Raw genomic sequence first — 18,277 nt, forward strand, 5'->3', positions numbered from 1 at the left:
TAAAAAAAGCATCTAATAGCTCCTTATAATAGAAGAACAGTTAAACATAGTGGTTTTTTCTCTCCTATCTTTATCTAAGATTGTGAGAGGGTGTCATCATGACATAACGAGTGATATAGAAATGTAGTTAGCATGAATGAACATTGATGATGTGGAGAATAAGCAGCTAGTTTTTGATGAAGAAATTGAGGAGGAAATCAATAAGTTTGAGTTATGTTTCGTAGGGATGTTTCCGCCGGAGAAAAACATCAACATTAAGATCATGGACCAAAATGGCGGATGTATGGAGGCCCGCTATGGGTATTACAATTAAGGAATTGAAGTCTGGGTTATTTTTATTTCAATTCTATCATATTGATGATTTTAAATGGGTTGGTAATGAGGGGCCGTGGAATTTTGATAACGCACTTCTTGTATTGAATGTTATCAAACTAGGGGAAGATCCAACGAAGGTTGCATTGTGTGAAGTGGATTTTTGGATTCAAATATATGATCTTCCGGTAGGTTACATGTCTGAAGCAGTTGGCAAGCAGTTGGGCAATTTCTTTGGGTCCTTTATTCAATATGACGCTAACAACAACTCTAGCATATGGCGTGAGTTCATGAGGATAAGGATACGAGTCGATGTTCGGAAACCGTTGAAGAAGTAGAAAAATATATGCAAGAAAGATAAGACGGAAGTGATAATTCATTGTAAATATGAAAAACTGGGAGATTTTAGTTTTATATGTGGTCTGCTATCGCATACGGAGAGATTCTGTAAGAAAAAGTTTGAAGGGGAAGGAGCAGAAATCATCAAAGAGTGGGGTGCATGGCTTCGAGCCCCTCCACGGCGGGGTGGTGGTGGCAGCAAGAGTAAGTGGTTGCGGGATGAGAACGACAGTGACTGGAAGCGAGAGGAAGGAAAGGATAATCACAAGGAGCAATTTTTGGGGGAGTCAATCCCTAAAAATAAGGTAGTAACAGATATGCAGTTGAATGCAGGAGGGAAATTAGGTAAATATACCAGCATTTCGGAACAGACAGGTGGAGCAAATCATATTTCAAATCTAAAGGGATGGAATAATTATATACCAAGTACTAGGCCGGAGGAGGAGGAGATGCATGGGCTTTTATTTGAAGAGAGAAAGAGACAGAGAAGTGAGGCTGGTTTGAGCCCAAACGAGAATAGTAAAAAGGTGTCCAACAATGAGCCTGTATTTTCTAGAACTGATTATGCAGACTCTTCTTCTACATTATTGGCTAAGCTTGCTCCGCAAACTAGCCATTCGAAATGAGTTGCATAAGCTGGAACTGTCGAGGCCTTGGGTCACTTCGCACAGTTCGTGCCCTTATAGACCTGTTGAAAGCTTGTAAACCTAGTTTCGTTTTTCTTATGGAGACGTTATCTTATGTTGGTAGGATAGAAGAGTTCAGAATAAGTATCAGTTTTGATTTTTGTTTTTCAGTAGATAGGGTGGGAAGAAGTGGTGGTTTAGCTATCTTATGGAAAAGTAATTTTCCCTGTGAAGTGTTAAACTACTCTAGTAATCATATAGATCTTGCTGTCTTGGAAAACAATGTTCGTTCTTGGCACATGTCTTATTTTTATGGCTATCCGGAGAGGGTGAGGAGAAGGGACTCTTGGAACTTGATTCGCAGGTTATCTGGGTTAGATTATTTACCTTGGTTAGTTATGGGTGGTTTTAGTGACCTTCTTTATGTTACAGATAAAAAAGGAGATAACCCACATCCGAACTAATTGAATGGCTTTAGGGAGGTTATCACGGACTGTCATCTTTCAGAGTTAGATCTTTGTGGGGGTAAATTCACCAGGGAAAAGAGCAGAGGGTCTAGCACTTGGGTTCAAAAAATCTTGACAGAGGATTTGCTTCTCAAAGTTGGTGGACGAAATTTCCATTGTACAACCTCAGAGTGGTTCAAACGTAATGTTCAGATCACGATCCTATTCACTTAGTGCTTTTAAATGTGGATATCAGTCAACAAAATTTCCGTTTTCGTTTCGAAAATATGTGGCTCAAGGAGGAGAATTTTGTTGTAAAAGTTACTGAAGCTTGGCAGAATATCCCCTTATATCACATGTTACCCAAGTTAATAGAAGTGTCGTCTTTTATGGCCAGATGGGGTTATACTTTCTTTCATAAATTCAAAAAAAAAGTTGTAGAACAAAAGAAAATCATGGACGATCTGGTGGACATAATTGATGATGACAGTATGCGAGCATATCTTAATGCAAAAGATAGGATTAATGAGCTTCTATATCAGGAAAAAGCATATTGGAAACAACGAGCGAAGATGTTTTGGTTGGCTGAGGGGGATGAAAACACCAAATTTTTTAATTTGAATGCTTCTGCAAGGAAAAAATCGAACCACGTTGGTCACCTGATTGATGACAATGGAGTACATATCAAAGACCATGAAGGTATGGCAGGTATTATTTTGAATTATTTCTCAAACCTGTTCACAGGGGTTGTATTTGAAGAAGATTTTGAGCATATGGATTGCCCATGAAAAGTCACAGTGGAACATAATGCACAGCTGGTGGAGGACTTGAGTTTTGAGGAGTTCACAATAGAAATTAAACAGATGCACCCTGATAAAGCTTCATGGCCCGATGGATTAAATCCGGCCTTTTTTCAAACCTTCTGGAATATCATGGGTCTAGAAGTGTTTAATTACTTCAAGAGCTGGCTAGATACTAAGACTTTTCCTACTGGCCTTAACAACACGAATATTTTACTCATTCCTAAGAAGCCAGATGCAACGAAAATGAGTGATCTTCTTCCTATAACACTCTGCAATATTTTATACAAAATAATGGCTAAATTTTTGGCAAATAGGCTTAAAAATATCCTGCAAGTGACAATATCAAAAAATCAATCAGCTTTTATGAAAGGGCGAAGCATAACTGATAATATACTAATTACTTTTGAGATGATCCATCATATGAGGCTGAAGAACATGGGGAATAAGGGGGAAGTTTCCCTCAAACTCGATATCAGCAAAGCGTATGACAGAGTTAGCTGGAAATTTTTGAAACACGGGATGAGAGTAATGAATTTTTTGGAGAAATGGATTGACTGGATGCTCTTAAGTGTTAAAACAGTGTACTACCAATTCTGCCTCAACGGGTCTTTGATTGGTCCAGTAGTTCCTAAATGAGGATCAAGACAAGGGGATCCTTTATCCCCTTATCTGTTTCTTATCTACGTAGAAGGGTTGTCAAATTTAATGGATCAAGCGACTGCTAATGATATAATCCATTGCTGTAAAATAAGCTCCACAACACCTGTCATTTCTTACCATTTATTTTCTGATGATAGTTTTCTTTTCTTCAGGGCCACTATAGAAGAAACAACACGAATTAAAGCATTATTGTCAAAGTATGAGGTGAGTTCGGGGCAATCTGTTAACTACCAAAAAAATAAAGTTCTCCTTATACCAGGTGGGCCAGAGCATTCAGATAGGTTTGAGTTATTATTAGAGTTATTGTAACTTCAAGTAGAAGTTATGAATAATAGTTTGGGATCATGTAAAGTACCTTGAATTTTAATAACAGATATTACTTGTTATGCATCGTTTCCAAGACTAAAACTTGTGTGCGTGAGAGATTGGGGGTCTATGATATAAAGTTATTGGATTATGCATCGTTTCTAAGACTATAACTTGTGTGTGAGAGAGATTGGGGGTCTATGATATAAAGTTATTGGATTATTAGAGTAATACAGCTTTCAAAGGATTGATTGCGTGACGATCCACAATCCTGACCCCGAATTTGGGGGCGTTACATTATATATATTTTTACACTAATTATATAAAGTTTAAAATAATATTGCTAAGATCACGTCAACTATTAAATAAATGAATACAAATAAATTTAATTATTTATTATTACACTTTTACTTATTATTTTTCTCCCCGTTTATAAATTCGAACTAGATTACTAACAAAATACATTTAATTTCTTCATGTGGAAATTATCCTAAATTCTATCTCATCCTTATTTTTATGAGAATTTCATCTCTTGATTTGTATACACAATCTTAGTTTTTTTTATATTATTGTTCATTAACTTAAAGTCAAATAAGTTAGAGTACTAATTTAAAGTCGTGTTATATTTTAAAATGTAATATTCTAAAAATCCGAATATATATTGTTAAATATTGAATGCTATAAAATGTAACAGGGGGGTGAATGTGTTTCTTGGATTTTTATTGGTTTTAAACTCTATGGATTTTGGTTAGAACAAAGCATTTTAGAAATGTAGATATTATATTTAACAGAATGAACACAAATACAATATATCAAAAACTCACTTAATTGTATTAATCAAGTTTGTCTTTCAACAAATCTGTATTCTTTAGAAAATAAGAACTCAACTTCTTTCTTGAAAGAATACAAGGTGAACTAAGGACCCGTGCATGCTTTCTAGACTAGCAACACGGGTTTACAAAACTTGCACTAAAATGTACTAAACCAATTTCTAAAGCAACCTTGTCTATTTTCTTTTCCTGGTGTTAGCAAATCTGTGCAGAATCTTGCAGGTCTGTGACCACCCTTTGTCCGGTTAATCTTGGCCCTTAATCTTGTATGATTCAAACTGCTTTGTAGACTTTCCAATTCAGTGAATTAATTGTTTGTTGACTGATAATCTTGAATCTTGAACTTGTCTGTATTCTGAATTTGAGAAGTATGTCGAGATCTCCAATTTTTCTAGAGAGAATTGACATATCGATAAGTATAATGACTTATCGATATCTCTGAGATCTCTATAGTTATATTTGACTTGTCGAGGTCTCCAGTTTTCTATATGTGAAACGGCTTGCCGATATCTCTGAAATCTCTACATGCAGAAATGACTTGTCGATATATCTGAGATCTCTATATACACCATTAGAGTGATCGATATCTCTGAGATCTCTATTTGAGAAATTGACTTGTCGATATCTCCAATTCTTCACATCTTCATTTGACTTGTCGATATCTGTGGGATCTCTACATGTAGAAATGACTTATCGATATCTCCAGTTCTATGTGTCTTCATTTGACTTGTCGATATCTCTGAGAGTTTTCCATAAGCCATGTTGGACTTCTCTACAAGCCATTTTAGACTTCTCGAATGACTTCTCGATATACCTTGATCTGTGACTTGTCGATATCTTGAATTAGAGCATTTTTCCTAGAACAACATTATTCAACTCCAAGCTTCTACATCTTTTCTCTGAGGCATGATCATAACTTGATCTTCTTCCAAAGTATATTACTTAGCTTAAAACTGTTCATAAAAAAATCCCTCAGTCTAATATACTAAACACTTTTACAGACTCAAGGAGTACAATTACAGATTATAAATTGATTATCAAACAACTTAATCTTAGGCCTATCAAATTGACTTAGTCTTGTTGTAATATAGTCATACCTTGTACAACAATCTCCCACAATTTGTGAGAAGATTGCTTATCACAAATTTATGTCTGATAACAAGACTAACCCCAAGCTAAAATCAAATACATAAAAATTGACAGATTGATAAATACAAACTTTTATACATTGAGTAATTACATAGGTTCAAAATTACAGCCATCAAGTAAATTTCTCATAACCAGCTTCTTTCCTAGCAAAGTCCTTAAGATTTACTAGCACTTGAAGTTCTTCAATAATTTATGTCCACCTTAAGGCTTCCATCAGTTTGATCCATTCATCCAATGAGTAATTGTTGCGATAATTAACCCTGAATCTAGAAAATCTTCCAATCTTTATATTTAGAAGATGTCCATCTTTTGAGATTATACTCAACCCCCTTGCCTTGATCTCATTTGATCTTTGTTCAAACATTTCAATCTCCTTGGTATAATGCATTTCCCTTTCTTCCCTCTCAGCCTTTATCCTTGCATGCCTTTCATCTCTTTCTCTCAGCCTTTCAGACATCACAACCTTCCACATTCTTGTACGTGTATCCTTATCCTTCATCAAGCTTATCATTATCTTCAATTATGTGGTTGAAAATGTTTCCGTTACTTCTCTTCTTAGCAAAATGAAGGATCCATCCAAGTAGTAGATTCTGAATTCTCTAAGAGAAACAACCCAAACTTTGACTATCTCCTCAGCTAGTTGTTGGTGATAGTCATCATCTGCTATGCTCCCATTTAAAGGTAGAAAATCATATTGATTAAAGAAATTCCAGATAGCACCGACATTAGCTTATATTTTCTTTGGTTTTCTCCCAACAGTCTTGAAGTGAGTTTTTATTGGAGGCTTCAATGAAGGTAGGTTTGATATTTTCTTTAAGGTGACATGGTTGGATGTGATTGATATTTTGAGTAAGGAATTTGCAGTTTGTTCGTACAGGTATTTAGGCTTTGAGGTAGGAGTTTGTAGAGTGTTTGATTGGCTAGGTTTGAGGGTCTGAGTTTGAGTGATTTAGATTTCTTGGACTTTCTTCTATTTTCTCCATCCTCTCCATCCTTTCTCTTCCTTTTTTGTCATCCCTTTCTTCTTTCTTCTTCGCTACCACTTTGCTACCAGCGATTCTGCTAGATTGACTTGGATTTGAGCCAGAAAGTTTTGTTCATCTTTCTTCTGCTCATCATCATCCAAGTCATCTCTAGTGTTGATTTGAGTTTTGGGCAGCATAGTTTCAGTATTTGTCAAATATCTTCTCAGAATCTTGATAATTTTTTCATCTTCAACAGTCTCCATATTTTTTTTCTTTTGTTCAGTCTCCAATGTCATGATCAATCTTAAATTTCTCATAACATAATATTTGGGAATCATGAATTATTTGCATTTTCTGGTTGAAGGACAGCTGTAGGCCACCCCCTTACTTGGTTGAAGATAGACTTCAGGAAATGCAGCAAGTTGTGCCTTTTTAAGCTTTCCAAGTAATTGAGTTTCCTCTGGAATCACCCTGTTAACTTTCTCAAAAATGACATCCAGCTCAGATGCTCTCTTGGATTGAAGATTTGAGAGAGACACCTGCAAATATCTGTCTACACCACAATTATTGACATTGGCTACAATTCTCTTTTCTATGAAATTTTCAACTTTCACTATCACCACTCTCAGAAAGTTTATGTTTTTGACCAATGTCTTATTATATGTGATGTAGTTGTTGTTTAGAGAGACTCTCAGTGCTGTGAGCAATTTATTAAATTCCTAGTCAAGGAAAGGTCCTTTTGTAGCCAACTGGAGTTTGTCTTTACCAACATAATGAGCACTTTAAGTGATTTTGCTTTGGCTTGTTGATTTTGGCTTGGTCACCATCTCCCTCTCAGTCTGGTTAGCAGGCAAACTGAGTAAAGGTAGAGGGATCTGGGATCTTACTAAGTTAGTAGTTTCTGGCAGAAGCATATTTAAGGCTCCCATGATAGCTCCCAAATAAATTAAATTTTGCATTTGAAGATGTTTATGGGAGTCTACCAAGGACTTAATTAATGTCCTGTTGTTGAGATTGCACCAAGGTTGTTAGAGCACTGATTTGAGCTGAGAGAGAATCATTAGAGGCTTGAAGAGAGGAGACTTGATCTTGCAGAGGTTTTATTTGTAGGTTGGTTTAGGTGGATGGGATGGATTATGAACTGTGAGAGAGAGATGTCCCAAAAGTGGCTTGAACTAAATTTTTGATTTCCTCCATCAACAAGGCTGAAGGTTCATATCTTTCTTGATGAAGCTACTCCAACTTGACCTTTGTGTCATTGTTGCTAGTGATTTGCTGTTGGACAACATCATGCAAGGCAATAAATAATTGCCTAAGATTCTTGATGTTGGTCTCTGATAGGGATAAATAAATTATGATTGTATTATTAAATACTGCATTAATTGTACAAGCTGTGGGTTGCTAGGCCCAATAAAAAGATATATGATACTCAGACCAGAAAGGTTAAGCCTGATGGACCAGATCAGGCCTGATGGAATAAAAAGGCCCAAAAGCCCTGATTATTAATTAATTTCGTAATTAATTAATAAGGGACAAAACAGATGTTGAAAAGAGTCCCGATAAGGATATAAATCCTTGGAGATTAGCCTCAAGGGGACCTAAAAGGATAAGGAATCAGTTTCCTACTATCTAGGACTCCAAAGTCCATTCTAACTATGAGACTTGCCCACCAAGTCTCCTATACCAAGTCCAATTCAAGGACTCCCAACATCTATATAAGGGGCCTCACCCCACAAATCAGAACGACATTTTTTGGCTTGATTCTCTAATTCACAGAGATACGTAGGCATCTCGTAAAGGCAGATTGAGTCACGAAACACGAGAGCAGCCATTAAAGGCCTTGAGCTCCCGAATCTTAGTATTAAATACAGCAAGTAATAACCTTGGTTTTTTATCCATAACATTTGGCGCCGTCTGTGGGAAAAACGGAACAACAACCATGGCGAGAACACGGAGAACAACCAGCACTCTGGAGGAGGGAACACCATCAGGGACAACCCAGGTGATTTCATCAACCGTGGAGGTTCCTCCCCATTCAACTTATGCATCTACTCAGGGGGAAGCCCAGACAGGGGCAACTCATCCTCAGCCACAAGGGACAACTCCCCCGACTATTCAAGGTACGAATCCTCAAGTTCAACAAATACATATACCTGTGAATTCTCGACCCGTCGGGTATGAATATTCAACTATTGTTACTACTAACCCCCCTTATGGGATGCCCCTTCACCCTGAGGTTGGAGGAAGTGGATATGCTGGGCGAAGCGAAGCACGAGGGTGGTCGCCCCCCTATATACGAGGTTTGGATCCTATCCCTGAGGATCGGGAATTTTCTGGTCCATACACTGAGAGAGACTCCGAATCTTCGGATGATGAAGTGGCCCCGAGAAGGAGGCGTCCTGGAAAAGAGCCAATGGCCGATGGAAGGCAACGCCCCCAAAGCACCCCAGGGGCGAATCCCCAAGAAGTGCAGGAAAAGATCAGGGCTCATGAGGCTGAAATCCAAAGGCTGAGGCGTGATTTGGAGGCTCACCAAGCCACCAGACCCCACATACCTCCTAGGGGGAGAAATCCTCCTCCTATCATAGACCTGGATGGTCCGGTAAGAAGAAGGGCTGCTGTCCCAAGAACTGATCCAAGCAATCTCCTTCCCCTTGGAGATCCTGATGATCCAACTCCACCCTTCACGGAAGAGATAATGAATGCCCATATCTCAAGGAAATTCAAGATGCCCACTATCAAAGCCTATGATGGCACGGGAGACCCCGCTAATCATGTTAGGACATTCTCTAATGCACTGCTGCTGCAACCCGTGAATGATGCTATAAAATGTCGGGCCTTCCCTCAAACCCTGTCGGGTATGGCTCAAAGATGGTACAGTCGCCTACCCCCAAATTCTATTGGATCATTCAGAGAATTAAGTCAGGATTTTATTAAGCAATTCATCAGTGGAAGAGTCCATGAGAAAAGTTCAGCATCTCTTATGAGTCTTGTGCAGGGAGCTAAAGAATCCTTAAGAGATTACCTAAATCGTTTTACAAAGGAGGCTTTAAAAGTCCCAGACCTTGATGATAAGGTAGCCATGATAGCACTGCAACAAGGAACTAGGGATGAGTTTTTCAAGATGTCTTTGGCCAAACGACCCCCTGAGAGCATGTTGCAGCTCCAAGAGAGGGCAGGGAAGTATATCAAGGTTGAAGAAAGTATGAGGAAGACCGTAGTAAGTAATGAGCCCACTGGAGGCAAGAAACGAAAAACTGATTTGGAGTATATCGCTAAGGATAAATATCCTAGAACTGAACAAAACCCTGATTCAACCCCCAAGAAGGGAGGACCTGGGCAAAAGTTCACTGAATACGCTAAGCTGAATGCTCCCAGAAGTCAGATTTTGATGGAGATTGAGAAAGACAGAGATATTCGCTGGCCTAAGCCCTTGAAGGCTGATCCTGCCAAGCTAGATAAGGGCAAGTATTGCAGGTTTCACAAAGATGTTGGCCATGACACCGATGAGTGTAGGCAGTTGAAAGATGAAATTGAGTTTTTGATTCGAAAAGGAAGATTGAACAAGTATACTGGAGATGGAGGAGACAGAAATAATAATGGAAGGAAGAACTTTGAAGATCGTAGGAGGGACCAAGATGATCAAGGGCGGAATCCCCAACCTAGAGGACCAGTTATAAACACCATTTATGGAGGGCCGAGACCTCGAGGGCCTGTGATAAACACGATCTTTGGAGGTCCAACTGCTGCTGGATTGTCCAAAAATTCCAGAAAGGCATATACTAGAGAGGTTATGCATATTGTTGGAGAAGCCCCGAAGAGGGCCAGGACAGAAGTAACATTGGCTTTTGATGATTCCGACCTAGAGGGTGTGAAGTTTCCCCATGACGACCCGCTGGTCATAACGCCGATAATAGGAAATAGCCCGGTTAAGAGGGTCCTTGTGGATAATGGTGCTTCTGTGGATATCTTGCTCCACGACACCTTTCTAAGGATGGGGTATAACGACTCCCAGCTGACACCAACCGACATGCCGATATATGGATTTGCTGGAGTAGAATGTCCTGTGGAAGGGATAATTAAATTGCCAACCACCATAGGTACGGAGCCAAGGCAAGCAACGCAGATGCTGGATTTTGTGGTGGTAAAGGCTAGTTCAACTTATAATGCTATCATGGGGAGAACAGGGATACATGCCTTCAAGGCAGTCCCCTCTTCCTACCATTCAGTCATGAAGTTTCCCACCCGAAACGGGATTGGAGAAGAGAGAGGAGATCAAAAAATGGCTAGAAGCTGTTATGTGGCCTCTTTGAGGGCAGATGGAGTCGGGGGGCAGGTTCTTCCTATTGAAGATATGGATGTTCGAGAAAATGATGAGAATAGAGGAAGGCCAGCAGAAGAATTGGTTTCGGTTCCTTTAGATCCCAAGAATCCTGAGAGGATGACTTTCATTGGAGCCACATTAGAGGAGCCCCTTAGAGGGAAGTTAGTGAAATTTTTGCAAGAAAATAGTGATGTGTTTGCATGGTCAGCAGCTGATATGCCAGGCATAGACCCGGAGTTAATTACTCACAAGTTAAACGTGGATCCAAGCCGGAAGACAGTGAAACAAAAGAAAAGAAATTTTGCCCCGGAAAGACAAGAGGCTATAAAGCAGGAAGTGGAAAAGCTCTTAGAGGCTGGTTTCATTGAGGAGATTCAATTTCCGGAGTGGTTAGCAAACCCTGTAATGGTGAAGAAGGCTAATGGAAAGTGGAGGATGTGTATAGACTTCACCGATCTGAATGATGCATGCCCCAAAGACTGTTTTCCGCTGCCTAGAATTGATACTTTGATTGATGCCACCGCTGGACATGAGATGCTGAGTTTCATGGATGGGTTTAGCGGATACAACCAGATCAAAATGCATAAGGATGACATTCCAAAGGTATCATTTATCACTGACTTTGGTGTTTATTGTTATCTTGTTATGGCGTTTGGTCTCAAGAATGCAGGAGCCACCTATCAAAGGTTGGTGAATAAAATTTTTAAGGATCTTATTGGGAAGACTATGGAAGTCTATGTTGATGACATGCTAGTCAAGAGTCTAGTAAAGATTGATCATATAACCCATTTGAGGGAAGTTCTTGAGGTCCTGAGGTACCACAAGATGATGTTGAATCCCACGAAGTGTGCTTTCGGAGTAGGATCTGGAAAATTCTTGGGATTGATGGTCTCAAAGAGGGGAATTGAGGCTAACCCCGATAAAATAAAGGCAATCCTGGACATGGAACCCCCAAAAACTGTCAAGGATGTTCAGAAACTCACAGGAAGGGTTGCTGCGCTAGGACGATTCATCTCCAAGTCAGGAGACAAGTGCTTGTCATTCTTCAAGTCATTAAAGAACATTAAAGACTTTGTATGGAGTGAGGAAAATCAGAAGGCATTTGAAGAGTTAAAGAAGTATATGGGCCAGGCCCCGTTGTTGGCCAAGCCAGTTCTGGGTGAAATTTTATTCTTGTACTTGGCTGTTTCAGAAAGCGCCTTGAGCGCGGTGTTGGTTAAGGAGGAACTGAAAGTCCAGAAACCCGTATACTATGTCAGCAAAATTTTGCATGGTGCTGAGTTGAATTATTCAGCCATTGAGAAATTCGCTTTAGCCTTGGTAATGGCTTCAAGAAAGCTGCGTCCTTATTTTCAAGCTCACCAAATTGAAGTGCTAACAAATCAGCCACTGAGAAATATCATTCACAGTCCCAAGGCGAGTGGGAGACTGATTAAGTGGGCAATAGAGTTGGGAGAGTTCGATCTCAAGTATAAGCCACGTATGGCCATAAAAGCCCAGGCACTAGCTGACTTCGTGGTGGAATGTACCATACCCAACCAAGAAGTCGGGGGGCAGGAAGATACCATACCTCAAGACAAGGGAGTCGACAATGGGGGCAAGGAGAAAGAATATTGGGTTCTCTATTTTGATGGAGCATCAAAAACAAATTCCAGTGGAGCAGGGTTGGTTTTGCAAAGCCCTGATGGATTCTTAATTGAGTATGCCATGAAGCTAGACTTCCCAACCACAAACAATGAGGCAGAGTATGAAGCCCTGATTGCTGGCCTTGGTCTAGCTGGGACACTTAGAGTCAAAAACTTAAAGGTCCGTGGAGACTCGAAGTTGATCATATCCCAGGTAAAGGGAGAATTTAAAGCAAGGGATGATACGATGGCTAAGTATGTTCGCCTAGTAAGGGCTGTGATGACCCAATTTAATGAATGCCATGTTGAACACATTCCAAGGGAAGAAAATGCTAAAGCAGATGCGCTATCAAAGTTTGCTTCATCTGAGATTGAAGAAAGTTCAGGAAGTGTGTACTTCCGTGTTTTAAAGACACGAAGCATAGATGTTAAGCTTGTGGCTCCCGTAGGCTTGGGGACGTCATGGATTGATCCCATCAAGGCTCACATTCAGACCGGTTGGTTGCCAAGCGATGCAATTGAGGCACGGAAGTTAACTGTTCGAGCACTAAGGTACTCTTTGATAGATGGGATTCTATATAAAAGATCTTTCGTGGTTCCTTACTTGAGGTGTCTCAGGCCCGATGAGGCACGCTTAGCTCTTGAGGAAGTGCATGGAGGTATTTGTGGGCAACACTTGGGGGGCAGGGCCTTGGCTCATAAGATAACTCGTTTAGGCTTCTATTGGCCAGAAATGATGGCTGATGCCAAAGAATATGTAAAGAAGTGTGATCGTTGTCAAAAGCATGCACCAGTCGCCAGACAACCCCCCGAGATGCTGACCTCTATCAACTCACCTATTCCCTTTGCTATGTGGGGGATGGATATTCTAGGGCCTTTTCCTATGGCCACAGCACAAAGGAAGTTTCTGATTGTAGCCATTGATTATTTCACCAAGTGGATCGAAGCCAAACCTTTGGCCAAAATCACAACTAAGCAGGTTGCACAATTCCTGTGGGAAAACATTATGTGCCGATATGGAATTCCCCGTATCCTCGTCACTGACAATGGAACACAATTCAACAACGAGGAATTCAAGAAGTATTGCGAAGAAAATGAAATTGAGTTACGGTTCACCTCTGTGGCTCACCCGCAAGCCAATGGGCAAGCGGAGGTAGCAAATCGGATAATCCTGGATGGACTAAAAAAGAGGATCGAGAAGTCAAGAAATAATTGGGTGGATGAGATACTTCCAATATTATGGGCCTATAGGACTACCTGTAGAGTCACGACAGGAGCAACTCCTTTCATGTTGGCATATGGGGCAGAAGCAGTAGTTCCCGTGGAGATATCGCATTCCTCTCCAAGGATTCAGACTTTCAATGCTGTAGAAAATGAGGAAGGGCAGAGGTTAGCCCTGGATCTAATTGCTGAAGTGCGAGATGAGGCACATGCAAAGATAGTAGAATATCAGAAAAAGGCTTCATTCTATTACAACCTAAGGGTTAAAGAGAGATTTTTTAAACAAGGGGATCTAGTCTTGAGAAAAATAGAGGCTTCTGGTGTTGGACAGAAAGGAAAGCTTGCCCCGAATTGGGAAGGGCCGTACAGAGTCAAGAGCGTTCAGGGTAGAGGAACCTACAAGCTGGAAACTATGGAAGGTTTTGAAGTCCCGAGGACCTGGCACGCACAAAACCTGAAGGTTTACTATGTGTAAGATAGGAGAAGTACGATTCTCACTTGTCATTGACAAGTAGGTTTAAAAGCACCTTGAAGCTTTGCTTGCATAGGATTTTATATTCCAGTAGAATTTACATTATCTAGTTATTGTTGATTAGGGTCGAACCCATGCTATGTAAGGTTTTGGAAAACCAGACTTCATATTAAAGAGTTTGAAATTATTTCTATCTAAGGATGTTTAAGGTTCAAATGTATATTAAGATTGTAAAGATAAAACATAAAGAGGCAAGAAAAGCAACATATAGAATACAAGCCCCGAAGGGTAATAAGTTCTGAATGCGATTAAGTCAATACATAGAAAGCCATAATGGGCCAAACAAGAAAAACAAAATACTCAAAGATCCTTGAAGAAGTCATCATCGATGTTTCCTTCATTGGCAGCAGAAGAAGGAACTGGAACATGATCAGCACCTCGAGGAGAAACAGATTCGGCCTCAGCAGAAGAAGCAAGAATAGGAGAAAGAGGGATATCATCAAGAAGAGGCTCTTTCCCAGGAATATCAGGGACTGGATAGGCAGTAAGAGTCACCTCCGAAATCTTCTTCCCAATCTCCTCTACTATCTGCTCCCAACAGCTAGAAAAGGTCTCCGGGAAGTTAGCATCGTACTCAGCATTTAGGACATCCTGAAAGTCCTGAGATGCCTTATACTCAGCTATCACCTCAGCTCGGGCCCTTTGAGCATCCAGCTCCAGCTTACGAACTTTCTCCTTCTCGTCCGCCAGCTCCTTCTCTACCTCACGAAAACGAGTGAAGTTGGCCTCGGAAGCCTTGAGGTACCTATCCCTGTCCCTCTCAGCAATAGTTAGGCTGGTCCTCACATCCTTCAAATTGTGAAGGGCAGCCTGGAGATAGGTATTCATCTGCACGAACATATCAAAGTACAGTAAGTAATAATAAACAAAAAAAAACAGTTAAAAAAGGAAGAGGCTTACAGAAGCCACGGCCTGAGCACCCAGACGTTCAATCTGTAGGTCATCAGAAGACTCGACGATCTCAGCCCTGTCACGAGGCGTGATCACACTCTGAGACCAAACGGCGGCAGCCTCGGAACTCCCTACCACCGTGTCCCTCCTCTGAAGGCCCCAAGTGACGGTGAAGGGAGAGTTATCTTCATCAAGGCTAGGAGGCCTCTGGGATAAAAAAGTAGGGACGGCCTCCTGAACCGTGACTGAAGGGCCGTCACCAATCCTAACCCGCTTGTCGCGGTGGCTCTCAACAGCAGAGCCCTTGGCGGCACGGGCCTCCCGCTTCTTGAAGATCGTGTCCAAAGCGGCCCTAGCTGCAGGCAAATACAAGCACGTAAGAAAAAGGACAAATAGAAAATGGAGGAAATGGAACAAAAAGGGGAAAGAAATACCCTCGGGACCAAGGTCACTTAGACCTACACCTTGCAAATTACCCTCTGAAAGGATGAGAGCACAATGGTGCAAGTTATCAGCAGTAATGGCCTTGATGGCCGCATCCTCATCTATCCCCAATTTTAGGTCTCTTAAAGACCCGTCTATACTTTTTGAGAAGTTGGGCCTGAAAAAATGGTCCCAACCCTCCTCGGAATCCAGAAATATATAAAACCACTCACTCTTCCATGTTGGATACGAGTCGGGATTGGTGCCAGAAATAAAGCAGGAACGAGCCAAGGATCTATGAACTATTTTGACCCATCCTTGGTCCTCAGAAGCATTTACAAATTTAAATAAATAACGAAAGACACAAACATTTGGCTCAAAACCGTGTTTACGAGATTGGGCCATATAACAGTGAATAAAACGCCAAGAGTTGGGAGTGAGTTGGGTCGGACAGACTCGGGCCTCAGCCAAAAGGCGAAAAACAAAAGGATGAGGAGGTAGGCGAAAACCAGCATAGAAGGTTTCCTTATAGACCCGAATGGCCCCAGGTTTTGGGTAGCAGGCCCTATCATTTGGGCCTGGAGCCTCGGCCCTATAAGGGTGGGAAATGCCAAAAAGGCGGGCTATGGTACCTACTTGATCTGGACCAAATCTAGAAGGATAATTATATGCATCTAAGTGTAACATGTTAGGAAAGGCTTGCCCAAATTCGGTTAAAAGATCCCTAAGAGAAATAACTGAGGAATGTACAAGAGATTTTTTACCTCGGCTGGCCCTAGAGGGACGGGCAACAGCTTGGGGGACATGGGAGTGAGATGAATCGGAATCCGCCATGGATGAAGACAAAAACCCAGGAAGCTCTTGAAAGTAAGTAAAGAAGATGAAGATTCAAACGGAATCTTCAAAATAAGCCCAGAAAGCGGCGGAGTAGAAAGCCGGAAATCGCTTGGAGGTGGCGATTCTTGAGAGACTAATTGCAGAGTTGAAATTTAGAAATTTTTGTGAAAGTGAAGTGTGAGAAATGAACTCACACTCCACCTCTTATATAGAGGAGCTCAAAGATGCACAAACGGGCCTGGGCCTAATAAAAAGGCGGGAAGCCCATAAGATTTGAATTTTGAAAAGATTTAAAATCAAAGTTCAATGAATGAATCAAGGCTCGAACAGCCTCAACAACGCCCAGGAAGCATCTGTATTCAACAACGCTCAGGATACATCGTCCCTAGCCGTTGTTAGAAGTGTGGCTCCTAGGCGTGGTACAACAACGCCCAGGAAGCATCTGTATTCAACAACGCTCAGGATACATCGTCCCTAGCCGTTGTTAGAAGTGTGGCTCCTAGGCGTGGTACAACAACACCCAGGAAGCATCTGTATTCAACAACGCTCAGGATACATCGTCCCTAGCCGTTGTTAGAAGTGTGGCTCCTAGGCGTGGTACAACAACGCCCAGGAAGCATCTGTATTCAACAACGCCCAGGACGCAAGTTTCCTAGACGTTGTTAGAAAACTGTCTCCTAGGCGTGGGTGCACAACGTCTAGGATCTATGAAAGCATCTGTCTTCAACAACGCCCAGGACGCAAGTTTCCTAGACGTTGTTAGAAAACTGTCTTCTAGGCGTGGGTGCACAACGTCTAGGATCTATGAAAGCATCTGTCTTCAACAACGCCCAGGACGCAAGTTTCCTAGACGTTGTTAGAAAACTGTCTTCTAGGCGTGGGTGCACAACGTCTAGGATCTATGAAAGCATCTGTCTTAAACAACGCCCAGGACGCAAGTTTCCTAGACGTTGTTAGGAAACCATCTCCTAGGCGTGGATCAACAACGCCCATGAAGCATCAGCCTCCAACAACGCCCAGGACGCAAGTTTCCTAGACGTTGTTAGGAAACCGTCTCCTAGGCGTGGATCAACAACGCCCAGGAAGCATCAGCCTCCAACAACGCCCAGGATGCAAGTTTTCCTAGACGTTGTTAGGAAACTGTCTCCTAGGCGTGGATCAACAAACGCCTAGGATGTATTGAGCAACAAAAATTCTGTTTTTTTGATTATTTAATTAGAAAAATAAGAAAATTCCTTAAATATTTTCTGAAAAATGTTAATATTTTCAGAGATAAGGAATAAATCCAGAAAATTAAAGGATAAATCCCAGAAATTAGGAATAAATCCAGAAAAATTAAAGGATAAATCCCAGAAATTAGGGAAAAAATCCAGAAATTCCTTAAATATTTTCAGAAAATAGGGAAAAATCCCAGAAAATTAGGGAAAATCCCAGAAAATTAGGGAAAATCCCAGAAATTAGGGAAAATCCCAGAAAATTAGGGAAAAATCCAGAAAATAAGGGAAGAATCCCGGAAATAAGGGAAAAATTCCTGGAAATTAAGATAATTCCTGAATAAAAGGGAAAATTCATTGTAAATGTGTAGGTCGCTCCACACTTTACGGAAAAATGAAACCCTGTAAGGGAACGAATAGACTTAACTTCTGCGAAACCTAATCGATGTTTCCCAAAAGTTGGGGGGCAAATGATAGGGATAAATAAATTATGATTGTATTATTAAATACTGCATTAATTGTACAAGCTGTGGGTTGCTAGGCCCAATAAAAAGATATATGATACTCAGACCAGAAAGGTTAAGCCTGATGGACCAGATCAGGCCTGATGGAATAAAAAGGCCCAAAAGCCCTGATTATTAATTAATTTCATAATTAATTAATAAGGGACAAAACAGATGTTGAAAAGAGTCCCGATAAGGATATAAATCCTTGGAGATTAGCCTCAAGGGGACCTAAAAGGATAAGGAATCAGTTTCCTACTATCTAGGACTC

The sequence above is a fragment of the Apium graveolens genome, chromosome 3, assembly GCF_009905375.1.
Source record: "Apium graveolens cultivar Ventura chromosome 3, ASM990537v1, whole genome shotgun sequence".
In the NCBI taxonomy this organism is placed as follows: domain Eukaryota; kingdom Viridiplantae; phylum Streptophyta; class Magnoliopsida; order Apiales; family Apiaceae; genus Apium; species Apium graveolens.